We start from the raw sequence: 18,846 nt of genomic DNA, 5'->3' as shown, positions 1-18,846 counted from the left end.
AAAGATGTCCTTTTCATTATAGGGGCCTGGAATGCAAAAGTAGGAAGTCAAGAAACACCTGGGGTAACAGGCAAATTTGGCCTTGGAATATGGAATGAAGCAGGGCAAAGACTAATAGAGTTTTACCAAGGGAACACACTGGTCATAGCAAACACCCTCTTCCAACAACACAAGAGAAGACTCGACACATGGACATCACCAGATGGTCAACACTGAAATCAGACTGATTATATTCTTTGCAGCCAAAGATGGAGAAGCTCTATACAGTCAGCAAAAATAAGACCGGGAGATGACAGTAGCTCAGATCATGAACTTCTTATTGCCAAATTCAGACTTAAATTGAAGAACGTAGGGAAAATCTCTAGACCATTCAGGTATGACCTAAATCAAATCCCTTATGATTATACAGTGGAAGTGAGAAATAGATTTAAGGGCCTAGATCTGATAGATGGAGTGCCTGATGAACTATGGATGGAGGTTTGTGACATTGTACAGGAGACAGGGATCAAGACCATCCCCATGGAAAGGAAATGCAAAAAAGCAAAATGGCTGTCTGGGGAGACCTTACAAATAGCTGTGAAAAAAAGAGAAGCAAAAAGCAAAGGAGAAAAGGAAAGATATAAGCATCTGAATGCAGTGTTCCAAAGAATAGCAAAGAGAGATGAGAAAGCCTTCCTCAGCGATTCAGTGATGAAATAGAGGAAAGCAACACAATGGGAAAGACTAGAGATCTCTTCAAGAAAATTAGAGATACCAAGGGAACATTTCATGCAAAGATGGGCTCGATAAAGGACAGAAATGGTAGGGACCTAACAGAAGCAGAAGATATTAAGAAGAGGTGGCAAGAATACATGGAAGAACTGTACAAAAAAGATCTTCATGACCCAGATAATCACAATGGTGTGATCACTCACCTATAGCCAGAATGCAAAGTCGCATTCCTGGAATGCAAAGTCAAGTGGGCTAGTGGAGGTGATGGAATTCCAGTTGAACTATTTCAAATATTGAAAGATGATGCTGTGAAAGTGCTGCACTCAGTGTGCCAGCAAATTTGGAAAACTCAGCAGTGGCCACAGGACTGGAAAAGGTCAGTTTTCATTCTAATCCCAAAGAAAGGCAATGCCAAAGAATGCTCAAACTACCACACAATTGCACTCATCTCACACGCTAGTAAGGTAATGCTCAAAATTCTCTACGCCAGGCTTCACCAGTACACGAACCGTGAACTTCCTGATGTTCAAGCTGGTTTTAGAAAAGGGAGAGAAACCAGAGATCAAATTGCCAACATCTGCTGGATCATGGAAAAAGCAAGAGAGTTCCAGAAAAACATCTATTTCTGCTTTATTGATGATACCAAAGCCTTTGACTGTGTGGATCACAATAAACTGTGGAAAATTCTTCAAGAGATGGGAATACCAGACCACCTAACCTGCCTCTTGAGAAATCTGTATGCAGGTCAGGAAGCAACAGTTAGAACTGAACATGGAGCAACAGACTGGTTCCAAATAGGGAAAGGAGTCCGTCAAGGCTGTACATTGTCACCCTGCTTATTTAACTTCTATGCAGAGTACATCAGGAGAAACGCTGGACTGGAAGAAAAATAAGCTGGAATCAAGATTGCCGGGAGAAATATCAATCACCTCAGATATGCAGATGACACCTCCCTTATGGCAGAAAGTGAAGAGGAACTCAAAAGCCTCTTGATGAAAGTGAAAGAGGAGAGTGAAAAAGTTGGGTTAAACCTCAACTTTCAGAAAACGAAGATCATGGCATCTGGTCCCATCACTTCATGGGAAATAGACGGGGAAACAGTAGAAACAGTGTCAGACTTTATTTTGGGGGGCTCCAAAATCATTGCAGATGGTGACTGCAGCCATGAAATTAAAAGATGCTTACTTCTTGGAAGAAAAGTTATGACCAACTTAGATAACATATTCAAAAGCAGAGACATTACTTTGCCAACAAAGGTCCGTCTAGTCAAGGCTATGGTTTTTCCAGTGGTCATGTATGGATGTGAGAGTTGGACTGTGAAGAAAGCTGAGTGCTGAAGAATTGATGTGTTTGAACTGTGGTGTTGGAGAAGACTCTTGAGAGTCCCTTGGACTGCAAGGAGATCCAACCAGTCCATTCTGAAGCAGAGATCAGCCCTGGGTATTCATTGGAAGGACTGATGCTGAAGCTGAAACTCCAGTACTTTGGCCACCTCATGGGAAGTGTTGACTCATTGGAAAAGACTCTGATGATGGGAGAGATTGGGAGCAGGAGGAGAAGGGGGCGACAGAGGATGAGATGGCTGGAAGACATCATGGACTCGATGGACGTGAGTCTGAGTGAACTCTGGGTTTGGTGATGGACAGGGAGGCCTGGTGTGCTGCGATTCATGGGGTCACGAAGAGTCGGACACGACTGAGCGACTGAACTGAACTGACTGAATCAAGTATCTATGTAATTAATTTATTTTGTTGTATCTGCTTGCTGGCTTTGCAGGGCTTTGAAGAATGGGGAGGCTCTTCAGGGGTGAGTGGGGCTGATTTGAAGTTCATTAAAGGTGAAGAGGAAGTGTGACTGGTTAGAACCATTTGTTGTCTCACTGCCCTGGGACCACTGTGGTTTGGGGTCTCCCTGCCAAGGCTTTGATATTGGGCCACCCTGCTCCCACCCCTCTCTTTGTGGAATGTTTTACTTTACTTCCTTTATCAAAATTGTGTCCATCTTTGGTCCCTTCCTTCCAGGCATTTTTCTGTGTATTGGTGGTAACTTTGCTGCTGCTAAGTAGCTTCAGTTGTGTCCGACTCTGTGCGACCGCACAGTGGCAGCCCACCAGGCTCCCTGTCCCTGGGATTCTCCAGGCAAGAACACTGGAGTGGGTTGCTATTTCCTTCTCCAATGCATGAAAGTGAAAAGTGAAAGTGAAGTTGCTCATTCGGGTCCAACTCTTAGCGACCCCATGGACTGCAGCCTACCAGGCTCCTCCATCCATGGGATTTTCCAGGCAAGAGTACTGGAGTGGGGTGCCATTGCCTTCTCTGGGTGCTAACTTTGGGGAGTGCCTAAAATCACACCTCATATTTGGCCACATACACTGGTTGACGGGGAGCAGAGGCTCTGGAGATGGGTTCACACAGCTAATGGGCCTCCTGGTCCTGGAATTCAGACCTGGCCGTCCTCCCCATATGCTTCAACCGCATGCTGACCTCCGTGGGGGGTCTGAGGAATCCCCTTGGGGTCCTGACGTGGTGTGAGGGGAGCGGCACGTCACCAGCAATGTGAGGAGGCCTTTCCCTCTCCTGCCGGCCCATCTTGTCAGGTGTGTGAGTGCAGAGGCTTCTCCAAGGGGCTTCCCCATGGTCTCCAGCCCCAGGCCCAGGGAACCCTTCAGGGGCAGGACGGGTAGCAGGGGTTGAGTGTGGCCACATGCTGGGTGGTTGGGTCTGGAAGAACCAGGGCCTTCCTTCTCACTGGAAAAAAAAAAAAAAAAGGAAAACATGTTAGGAGACTACTAAAGCACCACAGAAAACCCAGAAGAGTGTGTGTTTCTATGAAAAACCAACCAAGCAACCCCCTGTGATTACTCCTTGCTGGACTTGCCGTTGAAGGTGGATAAACCCTAACTGCCCTTAGTCACGGTTTCCTGTAAGTGTCCTGTGAGTCCCTCAGGCCAGGTCCTCCACCCACCAGGCTCTGGGTCCTCTTGATCCTGCCCTGCTCTTCCCTGGGGTGAGAGGACACATATTTTTACATTATGGTTTGTGATGCTCTTTGACTTGATTATTAAAACTGCTCTTCAGTCCCTGAGTATCTACAGAGACTCCCTGACCGTCCACCATGCTCCTCACTCTGCTGGGGGTCCTTCTATCCATCACCATTTCACACCCTGCATCTTGTCTGCAAAATGAGAAAGATTTTAAACATCAGAAGATGTCATAAATACAAAATTATGTTCCCTGTAGATTAGTTTCAGTCAGTTCAGTCACTCAGTCGTGTCCGACTCTTCGTGACCCCAGGAATCGCAGCACACCAGGCCTCCCTGTCCATCACCAACTCCCAGAGTTCACTCAGACTCATGTCCATCGAGTCGGTGATGTCTTCCAGCCATCTCATCCTCTGTCATCTCCTTCTCCTCTGCCCCAATCTCTCCCAGCATCAGAGTCTTTTCCAATGAGTCAACTCTTCCCATGAGGTGGCCAAAGTACTGGAGTTTCAGCTTCAGCATCAGTCCTTCCAAAGAAATCTCAGGGCTGATCTCCTTTAGAATGGACTGGTTGGATCTCCTTGCAGTCCAAGGGACTCTCAAGAGGCTTCTCCAACACCACAGTTCAAAAGTATCAATTCTTTGGCACTCAGCTTTCTTCACAGTCCATACATGACAACTGGAAAAACCATAGCCTTGACTAGATGGACTTTAGTCTGCAAAGTAATGTCTCTGCTTTTGAATATGTTATCTAGGTTGGTCATAACTTTCCTTCCAAGAAGTAAGCGTCTTTTAATTTCATGGCTGCAATCACCATCTGCAGTGATTTTGGAGCCCCTCAAAATAACGTCTGACACTGTTTCCACTGTTTCCCCATCTATTTCCCATGAAGTGATGGGATCAGATGCCATGATCTTCGTTTTCTGAATGTTGAGCTTTAACCCAACTTTTTCGCTCTCCTCTTTTACTTTCATCAAGAGGCTTTTGAGTACCTCTTCACCTTCTGCCATAAAGGTGGTGTCATCTGCATATCTGAGGTGATTGATATTTCTCCCGGCAATCTTGATTCTAGCTTGTTCGTCTTCCAGTCCAGCGTTTCTCATGATGTACTTTGCATAGAAGTTAAATAAGCAGACTGACAATATACAGCCTTGACGTATTCCTTTTCCTGTTTGGAGCAAGTCTGTTGTTCCATGTCCAGTTCTCATTGTTGCTTCTTGACCTGCATACAGATTTCTCAAGAGGCAGGTCAGGTGGTCTGGTATTCCCATCTCTTGAAGAATTTTCCACAGTTTATTGTGATCCACACAGTCAAAGGCTTTGGCGTCGTCAATAAAGCAGAAATAGATGGTTTTTTTTTGGAACTCTCTTGCTTTTTCCATGATCCAGCAGATGTTGGCAATTTGATCTCTGGTTCTTCTGCCTTTTCTAAAACCAACTTGAACATCTGGAAGTTCACGGTTCACGTATTGGTGAAGCTTGTCTTGGAGAATTTTGAGCATTACTTTACTAGCATGTGAGATGAGTGCAATTGTGTGATAGTTTGACCATTCTTTGGCATTGCCTTTCTTTGGGATTAGAATGAAAACTGTTCTTTTCCAGTCCTGTGGCCACTGCTGAGTTTTCCAAATTTGCTGGCATATTGAGTGCAGCATTTTCACAGCATCATCTTTCAGGATTTGAAATAGCTCAACTGGAATTCCATCACCTCCACTAGCTTTGTTCGTAGTGATGCTTTCTAAGGCCCACTTGACTTCACATTCCAAGATGTCTGGCTCTAGATGAGTGATCACACCATCGTGATTATGCAGGTTGTGAAGATCTTTTTTGTACAGTTCTGTGTGTTCTTGCCACCTCGCCTTAATATCTTCTGCTTCTGTTAGGTCCATACTATTTCTGTCCTTTAGATTAGTTTAGAAGCTAGAAAAAAAAAAGGAAATTTCAAAATGACTTTTCATACTCACTCCCCTTGCCCCAATTCACTTGGAGATCAGGTAAAACGTGAGCTTGGAGGTGGCAACACCTGATGAATCAAAACTACAAATCTAGACGGCGTGTTAAACAGCAGAGACATTATTTTACCGACAAAGGTCTGTCTCGTCAAAGCTATGGTTTCTCCAGTAGTCATGTATGGATGTGAGAGTTGGACCATAAAGAAAGCTGAGAGCTGCAGAGTTGATGCTTTTGAACTGTGGTGCTGGAAAAGACTCTTGAGAGTCCCTTGGACAGCAAGATAATCAAATCGGTCAATCCTAAAGGAAATTAACCCTGAATATTCATTGGAAGGACTGATGCTGAAGCTAAAGCTCCAATACTTTGGCCACCTGATACAAAGAACTGACTCATTTGAAAAGACCCTGATGCTGGGAAAGATTGAAGGCAAAAGAAGAAGGGGGCAACAGAGGATGAGAAGGTTGGATGGCATCACTGAGTCAATGGACATGAGTTCAAACAAACTCTGGGAGATAGTGAAGGACAGAGGAGCCTGGCATGCTGCAATCAATGAGGTCTCAAAGAGTCAGGCACAACTTAGCAACCAAACAACAACAGGTTCAAAAAGATCATGTCACCCCTTTAAGTGAAAGGTGCTTGAGCAACTGAGTCATCACAATGAGAGCCTGTGGAGGCTCTGATTTAGAGCCTGGATAGGAGGCAGTGATGACCTGAGATCCTGCACACGGGGAGTCTCCTGAACCAGAGGAAGCTTAGTGTAAACACACTGAGACATTTTTACTTCCTTTTAAGAGGATGAACCATACATTTCTGGGTGTTGTCACAGATTTCCTGTGTGAAGGATTCTCTCAAGCGTCTCAATCAGAAAATGTTTCTACTGGGACCAGAAAGACAAATGAAAAGCATGACCCTCCCACCTGGGACGAGAGCAATTCTTGGCCGCCAGTTCCAGTGGACACGCAGGAGCCAGGAGTGCCGAGGCCAACGCTGACCTCAGCTCTGCTCCTCGGGCTCCCAGCCTGGGTCACAGGGCCTCAGGGCCTTGACCTTGACCCTCAATTCAGCCCCAAACCCCAAGGCTCCCCATCCCAGTGTCTGAAGAGGTCAGAGGTGGAAACATTATTGACTCACCGTGGGACTTTCCAAGTGGGAAGCTAGGCTCTTCTTCCCGTATATTACAATAATAAAAAATAATCACTGCTGCCATTGAATTTTTATGCTAACCACACCAGGTCCAGACATCTGCATTAAAATAAGCTGCAGAACCTTGGGTAAGGATTTTTCCACAGCTGCAAAGCTCTGCAAAAACTAGGAAATGTCCAACAGCTGCTGCAGCCACGAAAATATTACAGGAATGAAGACATTTCAAATGTAAGAGAAATGGCTGATTACGCACATCAAAGCGGCCTTAATGAAAAGTAGTTTCTTTTGGCTAACACTACAAAAGTGAGGAACGAGCCATTAGTTAAAACTATGAAGATAAAGACCTTTCATTAATCATGTAGGAGACTGGAGAAAGGGGTTTTCCTGCGCGAGGTTGAGGAGATCATATTCAAATGAGAGGCAGCCTGAATAGCATGGGATGGGATAGAATCTCATTCCTGTCAAAGAGGAAGAATCAGCTGGAAAAACTTTGAAAAGGACCAATTTTAATGCTGCTTTTGAGGACCCAGTTTAGTATGATGGAAACTGAAAACATTATCATTACCCGATCTTGTTGCAGTAAATAAATATGGCAGTCATATCTTTCGTTAAATGTGAAATCAATTGTCTTTTTTGGAAGAGAACAAACGTGTAACATTTGCAGAAGTGTCTCAGCCTCTCTTGCTTGGTGCATTCAGAGGTCAGCAGGCCCATGTGTCCTGGGCAGGAAAGAAGTTCCTTATCTGACTCGGCCACCCCTCCCTGTGTGGACTACTTTCACCTTCCTGAGGTATCCTTTTTCGGGATCCTGTGAGATTATCTCAGAGGACACAAATCAGGATTCTCTGGAGAAACAGAACCAATAGGATATACAGAAATGAGAGAGAGGGGGAGAGATTTGGGGCTAGAAAGTCCAAAGTCTGCGGGGTAGACCAGCAAACTAGAAATTCAGGCAGCATTCTCATGCTACAGTCTTGAGTCAGAAAATTCCTTCATTTTAGGGAAAACCATATTACTGTTTTTAAGGCTTTCAACTGATTGGATGAGGCCCAACCACATTATGGAGGATAATCTTTACTTAAAGTCACCTTATGCTGAGCATATCTGCAAAATACTTTCACAGCAACACCTAGACTAGTGCCTTACCAAAAAACTGGGTACCATAGGCCAGTCAGGATGACACATAAAATTAACATCACACCCTGTATTCATTTCAAGAACATTCCAGAAGGTGGGGGTGGGTGTGGAAAAACATGGGTTGGTGGGATAGTGTTAATACTATTTCCCAGAGGTGGAATAAATGTCATTCTCTTATTTTCAAATTTTAATAAAATTTCCAAATTCTAAAGACAATAAGGATTATTTAGAGGTAAAAGGATATTGCCATTTAAAATCAGGCCATAGGTTGCTACAGCTGTGAAGCCAGGTTGTGAAAGTGTGAAAATCTCTCCTTTGCTCACTCAGACACACAGTTCACACTGGGAGGTGTGAGGATCCAGACTGTAGAAGGCCCCCAGCACATCTCCTGCTGCCCCTGGGCAGGGGGAGGCCCCTGGGCACCGTGATGCCCAGCTACCGCCTGTGCAGCATGAGGGGATCTATTTTGAGAAGGTGAACTGTTTCTGGCTGCCCAGGACTCTGTGCTATTGCTTTTTAATTGGAGTGTAGTTGCTTTGCATTGTTATTAATAGTTTCTGCTGTACAGCAGAGTGAGTCAGCCATATATATGTATAGATATATCCCCTCCTTTTAAAATTTCCATTTAGATCACCACAAACACTAAGTAGAGTTTCCTGGGCTCCACAGTAGGTTCTCAGTAGTTACCTATTTTATACACAGTAGAGTAAATCCCCATCCGCCAATCCATCCCACTCTCCCTTCCCCCCTTGTTGTTCATACGCTCGTATGTCTGCATCTCTATTTCTGCTTTGCAAATAAGTTCATCTATACCATCACCGACTCAATGGACATGAACTCGAGCAAACTCCGGGAGATAGTGGAAGACAGAGAGGCCTGGCATGCTGCAGTCCCTGGGGTCACAAGGAGTTGGACACGACTTAGCGACTGAACAACAATACCATATTTCTAGATTCCACACATGCGCGTTAATATAGGACTCTGTTTTGCAAAGTGTCTGCCAGTCCTTGAGAGATAGGATCTCTGGCCCCAGAGCCACGGGCATGCTGGGGTTCCTGCCTGCAGGACCACACCCTTGTCCTTGATGCAGGCCCTTCTCCATCCTCCTTGCCCTTTCTGCCGTCTCTGGAAGGGACATTCATGACTTCTTGACATTTAGGTTCTTGATCTGCAAATTCAGAGAGAAAAGCTTCCTGGTCTCCTTTTCTCTTTTTCACCTGTGGAATCTGCCTCTTCCAGGGTGAGTGCAGACCCTTGTCTTCAGTTAAGCCCTCCAGGGCCCCTCTGGCCACGACTGACCTCCCCCTCCTCTCTTCTTCTGGAGGCTTATTCTTTCTATCATTCATTTGAAAAACATTTGATCTGTTGCTAATATTTAGGCCCAGATTTTGTCTCTTCAACAAGATTGTAAACTAAAAGCTTAACTCAGGTGTCACCTGTGTTTAAAACCTGCCCTGTACTACTCCCCACCACCCCTGCAAACACAGCCCCTCCCTGCTACAAAAACACCCACCATGTATACACACACACACACACACACAGACTGTTCCCAGAGCAGAGATATAATAAATACTTATGAGTGATGCTGATGACTTATACTGCCTCACAAACTCGCATATAGTAATTTGACATATAACGACAGTTCTTTTCAGAAAAGAAGTTTACCTCAGAGTGTTATTTTAGGTAGTTTTACCACCTTAAAATTTCATTTATTGAGTAATTACTATGTGCTAAAGACCATTCTTTACATGTGCTGTCTTGTTAAATCTCACAACAGCCCTGTAAAGTGGAATTCATATGGGCATTATTTATTTATTTACTTATCTTTAATGATCAAGTTGTATTTATTATAGCACTTACTACGCATTAGGTGTTCTATTAAAAATTCAGTTTTAGTTTATTAACCCTGGCTTCTACCACTTATAATCCTCTTCATCTTTATTTTTTTTAATTAATTTTTATTGGAGTTACTTTACAATGTTGTGTTAGTTTCTACCGTACAGCAAAGGGAATCAGCCACACATACACACATCCCCTCCCTTTTGGACTTCCTTCCCATTCAGATCACCACAGTGCATTGAGTAGAGTTCCCCGTATGCACATTATTAAAATGGTTAATTGTGACTTAGAGTGCTTAAATAATTTGCCCAAGGTCACGGATACTTTTTGCATCAAGCAAGCAGCCCCTGCCTTTCAGAGGCTAAAACCCCAAGAGAGAAGAATCTCAGGAAAATCAGTCCATCCGCTTTTCAGTTTTCTTCTCGCTTCTTGTTGCAACCACCGTGACATCACACAGAGATCGCTTCCAGTCTGTTATTTTCACTTTTGATTTTAGTATATGATTTTGGTTTTCACTCATATTTTTATTAGAAAATAGTTTTTCTCCATGCAATGCCACTTCCGAGACAGTACCCACGAGCTGGCAAAGTTCATCACACTGGCATTGATACAGTAGAAAAAGTCAGTCTCAGTTTACCAATTGACTGGTCCACAATAAACTGAGATACCAATGCAAGCAGAGAATGGAGAAGGGGATGCAGAGCGAAGAGGTGGGAGAGGCATTTTGGAATTCATCAGGATATGAGCACTAGAGTCTCTCTTTTTGTAACAATAATAAAAAGCATGTTTTTGAGGGTAGAGTTCTTTCAGTTCTACTGAACATCTGAGGGACTTAATGTTTATTTTTGTCTTCTGAAAATAGACCACTAAAATTAATATCAAATGGGGTAGAAACTGTTGCTGAAGCAGGCTGTGGAAATGTCTGCCCACCCTGGCCCTCCACCCTGGTTAAATCCATCCCCAACCGCCATGATCAGAACATCCCCCTCCCCCTCCAAACCCTGACGCCACTGCCATCTGTCTGTCCATCCTGTCCCTGACCTGCCAGGATGTCACAGGCGAGTCTCAGAGGGGCCTCCTGGCAACTATGGAAACTAAGGCTCTTCTAAGGAGGTTTGCGTCATGGTAGAAGGGCAACTCCAGACTGCCAACTCTCCCTGGTTTGCCCGAAACTTTCCTAGTTGTTGCATTGAAAGTCCTGTGTCCAGGGAAACCCCCTCAATCCTGTGCAAACATTTGGTCACCCTACACCCTTCACCATAGTATCTGTCCATGGGACCAGCCACCCCCCCATACCCGAGAGACATATATTTTTATCTAGAAAGAATCCAAAACATGATTGCTTTGTTTCTTAGATGAAATTATGAGCCTGAGGATTTTCAGAAGTTGCTATTTTTTGTCTTAAAAATCTTTGAGGGTCTTATTAAACCAAAATGATGTCAGAAAGTAATGTTTTTAAGTTGTGCCCCACCCTCAACCCCACTGCTGTGTTTGGCTTTTCCATTAGAACCTTCATCAACTCTAATGACACTTCCTTTTTACTTCTTGTGGTGACCCAAGGACAAAAGAGCAGTTAAAACCAAGGAGGGTCTTGGAATGCAGGAACAGAAAAACCAGACCCTTATCATCCTTCCCTCTCATCCCCAAGTGTTGTAACTATTAATGAATTTCAGGTTCTCCTGTCTCCCCTCCTTTCCCATAGAGGGAGAAGGTATTTGCCTTATTCTCCCCACCCCCTGCCCCCACCCAATATACCTACCTTATCCAATCAGCAAATGACCCTCAAGACTCCTATCCTGCTCCTTACACCCTGGGTATGAAAATTAATGAAGGACCACTGTTCATCGCTGGCTCTCCCTGACTATCAGGAACCTGGCCCACAGTGCTGGCCATGACTCTCCCCTCCACACTCTAACGAACCGGATTCTTCTTTCATTCTGCCTCCTGTCTGGAAATTCTTTTCCAGCCCACACCTGGACTTCCCTCATGTGTTTTGAATACCAAGAATTTCTACATCTCTATTGCCTCTGCTCAAAGACATTTCTTGTACTGTTTCATGGACAGCATTTTAAGATCAAGTTGACCTTCTCTTTAGAGCATTTCTGGTAGAACCTGATTCACACTGTATCGAGTTCTTTTATAGCAGTTGTGAACCCCGTCTCTAACTGTCAGCCATTTTCTTTAGCTTTCAGGGGTGGGGGTTCCAGCTGTCAGAAGACCAGCATGCAGTTAGGGCCACTCCAGACGCTTTGCTGTATTTGCAGCTTCCATTCCCAGCCCCCACCCGGCCCTCTGCCATCATGCACTCACTCAGAGACCACGATCAGGATGCTCCTCCTTGGCTGACACTTGCCTCTGGTCCTTCAGGACCACCCATCCCAGGTCTCAGCCAGCCTCCCTGGAGAGCGACGACACACACAGAGCATCTCTGTATGAGTCACCCCCTGTGATCCTGAGCAAGTCACTTAACCTTCCTGGTCTCAACTTACTGTACACAGATGATTAAAATGCCTGACATTTAAAATTATTGGGACAAAATGTTTATTAGAAAAGCACTCCAAAAACTCTGAATCACATCAGTTCAGTTCAGTCGCTCAGTCATGTCTGACTCTTTGTGACCCCGTGGACTGCAGCACGCCAGGCCTCCCTATCCATCACCAACTCCCGGAGTTTGCTCAAACTCATGTCCATTGAGTCGATGATGCCATCCAACCATCTCATCCTTTGTTGTCCCCTTCTCCTGCCTTCAATCTTTCCCAGCATCAGGGTTTTGGCCAATGAGTCAGTTCTTCACATCAGGTGGCCAAAGTATTGGAGCTTATGCTTCATCATCAGTCCTTCCAATGAATATTCAGGATTGATTTCCTTCAGGATTGACTGATTTGATCTCCTTGCAGTCCAAGGGACTATCAAGAGTCTTCTCCAACACCACAGATTAAAAGCATCAGTTCTTCAGCACTCAGCTTTATTTATGGTCTAACTCTCACATCCATACATGACTACTGGAAAAGCCATAGCTTTGACTAGATGGACCTTTGTTGACAGAGTAATGTCTGTGCGTTTTAATATGCTGTTTAGGTTGGTCATAACTTTTCTTCCAAGGAGCAAGCATCTTTTAATTTCATGGCTACAGTCACCATCTGCAATGATTTTGGAGCCCCCCCCAAAATAAAATCTCCCACTCTTTCCATTATTTCCCCATCTATTTGCCATGAAGTGAAGGGACCAGATGCCATGATCTTTGTTTTCTGAATGTTGAGTTTTAAGTCAACTTTTTCACTCCGCTTTCACTTTCAAGAGGCTCTTTAGTTCTTCTTCACTTTCTGTCATAAAGGTGGTGTCATCTGCATATCTGAAGTTATTGATATTTCTCCCAGCAATCTTGATTCCAGCTTGTGCTTCTTCCAGCCCAGCATTTCATATGATGTACTCTTCATAGAAGTTAAATAAGCAGGGTGACGATATTCAGCCTTGACGTACTCCTTTCCTGATTTGGAACCAGTCTGTTGTTCTATGTTGTTCTATGTTCTATGTTGTTCTATGTCTATTGCTTCTTGACCTGCATACAGATTTCTCAGGAGGCAGGTAAGGTGATCTGGTATTCCTATCTCTGTCAGAATTTTCCACAGTTTATTGTGATCCACACAGTCAAAGGCTTTGGCATAGTTAATAAAACAGAAGTAGACATTTTTCTGGAACTCTTCTGCTTTTTCGATGATCCAACAGATGTTGGCAATTCGACCTCTGGTTCCTCTGCCTTTTCTAAATCCAGCTTAAACATCTGGAAGTTCTCAGTTCATGTACTGTTGAAGCCTTGCTTGGAGAATTTTGAGCATTATTTTGCTAGCATGTGAAAGGAGTGCAATTGTGCAGTAGTTTGAATATTCCTTGGTATTGCTTTTCTTTGGGATTGGAATGAAAACTGTTCTTTTCCAGTCCTGTGGCCACTGCTGAGCTTTCCAAATTTCCTGGCATACTGAGTGCAGCACTTTCACAGCATCATCTTTCAGGATTTGAAATAGCTGGAATTCCATCACCTCCACTAGCTTTGTTTGTAGTGATGCTTCCTAAGGCCCACTTGACTTCACATTCCAGGAATGCGACTTTGCATTCTGGCTCCAGATGAGTGATCACACCATCATGATTATCTGGATCATGAAGATCTTTTTTGTACAGTTCTTCTGTGTATTCTTGCCACGTCTTCTTAATATCTTCTGCTTCTGTTAGGTCCCTACCATTTCTGTCCTTTATTGAGCCCATCTTTGCATGAAATATTCCCTTGGATTCTCTAATTTCTTGAAGAGATCTCTAGTCTTTCCCATTCTATTGTTTTCCTCTGTTTCTTTGCATTGATCACTGAGGAAGGCTTTTTTTAATTTTTTTAAAATCTCTCTTTGCTATTCTTTGGAACTCTGCATTCAGATAGGTGTATCTTTCCTTTGCTCCTTTACCTTTAGCTTATCTTCTTTTCTCAGCTATTTGTAAAGCCTCCCCAGACAACCATTTTGCCTTTTTGCATTTCTGTTTCTTGGGGATGGTCTTGATCCCTGTCTCCCATAAAATGTCACGAACCTCTGTCCACAGTTCTTTAGGCCCTCTGTCTATCAGATCTAATCCCTTGAATCTATTTCTCACTTCCACTGTATAATGGTAAGGGATTTGATTTAGATCATACCTGAATGATCTAGTGGTTTTCCCTACTTTCTTCAATTTAAGTCTGAATTTGGCAATAAGGAGTTCATGATCTGAGCCACAGTCAGCTCCCAGTCTTGTTTTTGCTGACTGTATAGAGCTTCTCCACCTTTGGCTGCAAAGAATATCATCAATCTGATTCAGTATTGACCATCTGGTGATATCCATGTGTAGAGTCTTCTCTTGTGTTGTTGGAAGAGGGTGTTTGCTATGACCAGGGTGTTCTCTTGGCAAAACTCTATTAGCCTTTGCCCTGCTTCATTCTTTACTCCAAGGCCAAATGTGTCTGTTATTCCAGGTATCTCTTGACTTCCTATTTTTGCATTCCAGACCCCTATAATGAAAAGGACATCTTTTTTGGGTGTTATTTCTAGAAGGTCTTGGAGGTCTTCATAGACCCATTCAACTTCAGCTTCTTCAGCATCACTGGTTGGGGCATAGACTTGGATTATTGTGATATTGAATGTTTTGCCTTGGAAATGAACAAAGATGTCTTACTAAGGATTTGGTATTGACCTGAAGGGAGGCAGGACCCCAGTGACTTCTGGAGACCCTGCTCTTAGATGCATTTAAAAAGGAAATGGGGAGCAGACACACTCTTTTATAAATAGTAACAGATGTGTATTGAGTCAACCTCCCACAGTGGGTTGGTGGGTCATGTAGTTAGAAACAGGTGAGATTCGTGTATGAATTCAACTGTGATGGTGCAAAGACCCTCACGAGGAGTCCACAGCCAGGCCCCTGCTCAGTGGAGTGCACATCAACCCTGGGGCACAGTAAAAGTAGGGTTGGAGGATAAGGAGATGCTGTGGGCTACGAGGCAAGCCTCCATTTCCAAGGAGACTTGAGAGCCAAGAAAGAGCTTGCGGATTCTTCTTTAGGAGTTCTGAGCAGGAACCTGCAGAACATCCAAAAGCAACAAATATTTGGTGAGATCCACTCAGGATGGGGGTGCTTTTTTTGTCTTGCAAATCTGACCAGGGTCTCCTTCAGGGACCAGACACATTTATTCAGATGCAGACAAGGAAAATCCCCAATGGCACTGCTCTGTTTGGGTTTTCAATGACTGTTTACTGAAATAGAAGGTCTTCAGAAAAGTTATTAGTGACACAACTATCTGAATAAATCATTCAAATCTTGTTCTAAGTACTACCCTCTGTGGGGTTAAGATCTAATTCTGGCTTCATGGTAAAATTCTCTGTAGACCACCAATTTTAACTAACCACTTGGTAGGGCCACTGTAAGTTCCAAGCAACAGAATGCCTGACTGAAAGCAACTTAAACCCTAAAGTAGTTTGCCTCACATAGTATGTTTGACGATAAGGGTCCAGGTTTGGTGCAGAAATTCTGAAAATGTCATCAGGATGTAGATTCATCCTTCTAGTCCTCAAGATATCAAGATTTTATCCCCAGGCTTGTACCCACAAAATAGCTGTCACAGTTCTAATATCAAATCCTTGCAAGAGACATTTAATTTAGAAAGAAAAAAGATTCTGGATGAAAAAAAAAGGAATTTCCTTTTACAACAGAAGAAAATATTTCCCAGATAACCCCCTAGCAGCTTCCTCAAACCATCTCATGACCAGATTTGGGTCAAACAGCCACCTTTTTTTGCAAAGCAGTCTGGGAAAAAGAGTATGTGGCAAAGATGAAAGATTGTCATAATTGGCCTAAACCCATCATGAATCATTGTCTGGGGCTGGTCAAATTGCTACTCTGAATAAAATCAGGGTTTTTGTTAGCAAAGGAGAAGGGTGGGAATAAATATTGGTAGGCAGATTTCACCACAACTGAATAAAGCAGCTCCAAGTTTTGAAATTTCAGGGGCGATGTAATCACCTTTATGTGGCTACAAGTCAACTGTCTTAAAGGACCAATGACAGCTGTGATGGAATTTAATATTTATGACTTAACAATAGAGTTTGAAGCAAGAATAAAAGACTTTGGGTCAGGAGCCAAGATGGAGGCTGTGGTCACTCTCTCCTTGAGGCACAGGTTCCCAGCCACAGCCCTTGGTGGGGCTGCCTGCAGGCCTGCCATGGGGCCCAGACAGCTGCAGCCGCAGCACCCCAAATCAAGAAATTTGCCATCTATCAATGGGACCGAGACAAGACTGGAGACAAACCTCATATGCAAACTTATGAGATTGATTTGAACAACTGTGGTCTGATGGTGCTGGATGCTTTAATCAAGATTAAGAATGAGATTGATTCCACCCTGACCTTCCAGAGATCATGCAGAGAAGGCATCTGCAGTTCCTGTGCCATGAACTTCAACAGAGGCAACTCTCTTGCATGCACCCACAGGATCGACACCAGCCTCAGCAAAGTTTCCAAAATCTACCCTCTGCCACATATGTATGTGATAAAGGATCTTGTTCCTGATTTGAGCAACTTCTTTGCTCAGTACAAGTTCATCGAGCCTTACTTAAAGAAGAAGGATGAGTCCCAGGGAGGCAAGGAGCCGTATCTGAAGTCCATAGAAGACCATGAGAAACTGGACAGGCTCTATGAGTGTATTCTCTGTGCCTGCTGCAGCACCAGCTGCCCAAGCTACTGGTGGAATGGAGACAAGTACCTGGGCCCCACAGTCCTCATGCAGGCCTATCGCTGGATGACCGACTCCAGAGACGACTTCACGGTGGAGCACCTGGCCAAGCTGCAGGACCTCTTCTCTCTGTACCACTGCCACACCATCATGAACTGCACACGGACCTGCCCCAAGGGGCTAAATCCTGGGAAAGCTATTGCTGAAATCAAGAAGATGATGGCAACCTATAAAGAGAAGCAGGCTTCTGCTTAACTGCCATGCTCAACCTGACGAATGCAGTTCACCTCCAAGTTCCTTCAGAGGTCGTGATTTCCCACAAATACAGCATGTGCAACAGTAGACATGTAAACAGTCTAAGAAAGAAAAAAAAAAAAGACTTTGGACTGGTGTTATGAAACAACAGTAATTAGACTGAAGGGGAATTTAGTCGTTGGTATATCAACCCTATATATTCAGAGCCAAGATCTTCCCAATGAATCCAAATAGATTATTCATATACTTTTCAACTTCAGTTATTTATTTTTATAAGACAAAAAAGGCAATGGTAAATTTTAGTGGAATATTTCTGAGAAAGAAGATAGGTAGTGAATTTCTGTGTGGAGCTTATAAATACTGGCACAAGAGAGAAGGAACATTTGTATTAAAGCAAATGGCTTGGAAACTGTGTCAGTGAGTAGCTAGCTGATCTCATAGGTTAAGTGCTATTGAGAAATAAGCCCCAAAGAACCTAACTCAAGTGCTCACTCAGGCTGTGAGTTTCAATCATGGGATAAGCTCTCAAGTATAGTTCATCTTGAAAAAAGCCACATGTTTTTCTGGTTCCACTGAGCAGTCAAGAAAGAGAAAACATCTATTATCTTAGTATAAATTCATCATTACCAACTCAGTGGACAGGGGTAGAGCAAATTCCAGGAGATAGTGAAGGGCAGGGAAACCTGGCATGCTGCAGTCCATGGGTTCACAGAGTCAGACATAACTTAGAGATGGAATAACATTATTAGCAATACCTCTGAGCAGTTCTTACTTTCCCTTTGCTTTACTTTCTCTATTAATTTTCATCTTTCTTGCTGTAGTGTATGTAGCTGTTAAACCATCTCCCATCCTGTCTGATGCAGATGGTAGGGTATAAACAAACACTTATCCAATCAATCAGACTCAAAGCATGCATCCCACACGTGTTCAGTGACATTGTGACTATAAAGAAGTCTTTCCTTCCCTCGTACAGGCTATTTGTAATTTCTATTTATTTTATTATATATTTATGATTATAATTTGTTATTATTCATTTATTTTTGACTGCTGGGTCTTCGTCGCTGTGCTGCTTCATTGCTTTTCCCCAGTTGCGGTGAACCGGGGCTGCTCTGTAGCTGCGGTGTGCCGACTTATTGCGGTGGCTTCTCTTGTTGCACAGCACACGCTCTAGGGCACTTGGGCTTCGGCAGTTGTGACGTGTGAGCTCAATAGCTGTGGCTCCTGGGCTCTAGAGCACAGGTCAGTACTCACGGTGCGTGCATTTACTTGCTCCTTAGCATGAGGGCTCTTCCCAGAACAGGACTTGAACCCATGTCTCCTGCATTGGCGGTTGGGGTCTTTACCACGGGGCCACCAGGGAAGCCCTGCACAGGCCATTTAAACCATCCTGAAAGCTGTTTGCCGTGTGCAGGAAGCATTCCTCTAAGAGCAACGAGAGGCTAAGCACAGATCTCCAGGTTCCACGTCCAGGATGGCGAAATGAGCTGCCGCATGGGCCTGTCCCTGCAGAGTAAGCACAACTGTGAAAATGATAAAGAACACCGAACATCGTATAAACTCTGGAGGTTCTTCTGAGGGGATGCAGCAAA

The 18,846-nt window shown here is 43.9% G+C and overlaps 1 pseudogene; it reads left to right on the top strand.

Moving 5' to 3' along the window:
* Positions 1-16,415: 16,415 nt before the first annotated feature.
* Positions 16,416-17,270, top strand: LOC138445134 (succinate dehydrogenase [ubiquinone] iron-sulfur subunit, mitochondrial pseudogene; annotated as a pseudogene).
* The last annotated feature ends 1,576 nt before the right edge of the window (positions 17,271-18,846 follow it).

Source organism: Ovis canadensis, chromosome 8, assembly GCF_042477335.2.
Source record: "Ovis canadensis isolate MfBH-ARS-UI-01 breed Bighorn chromosome 8, ARS-UI_OviCan_v2, whole genome shotgun sequence".
Lineage (NCBI taxonomy): Eukaryota > Metazoa > Chordata > Mammalia > Artiodactyla > Bovidae > Ovis > Ovis canadensis.
The sequence above is the reverse complement of the archived record's forward strand: the minus strand, read 5'-3'. Positions and strand labels throughout refer to the sequence as shown.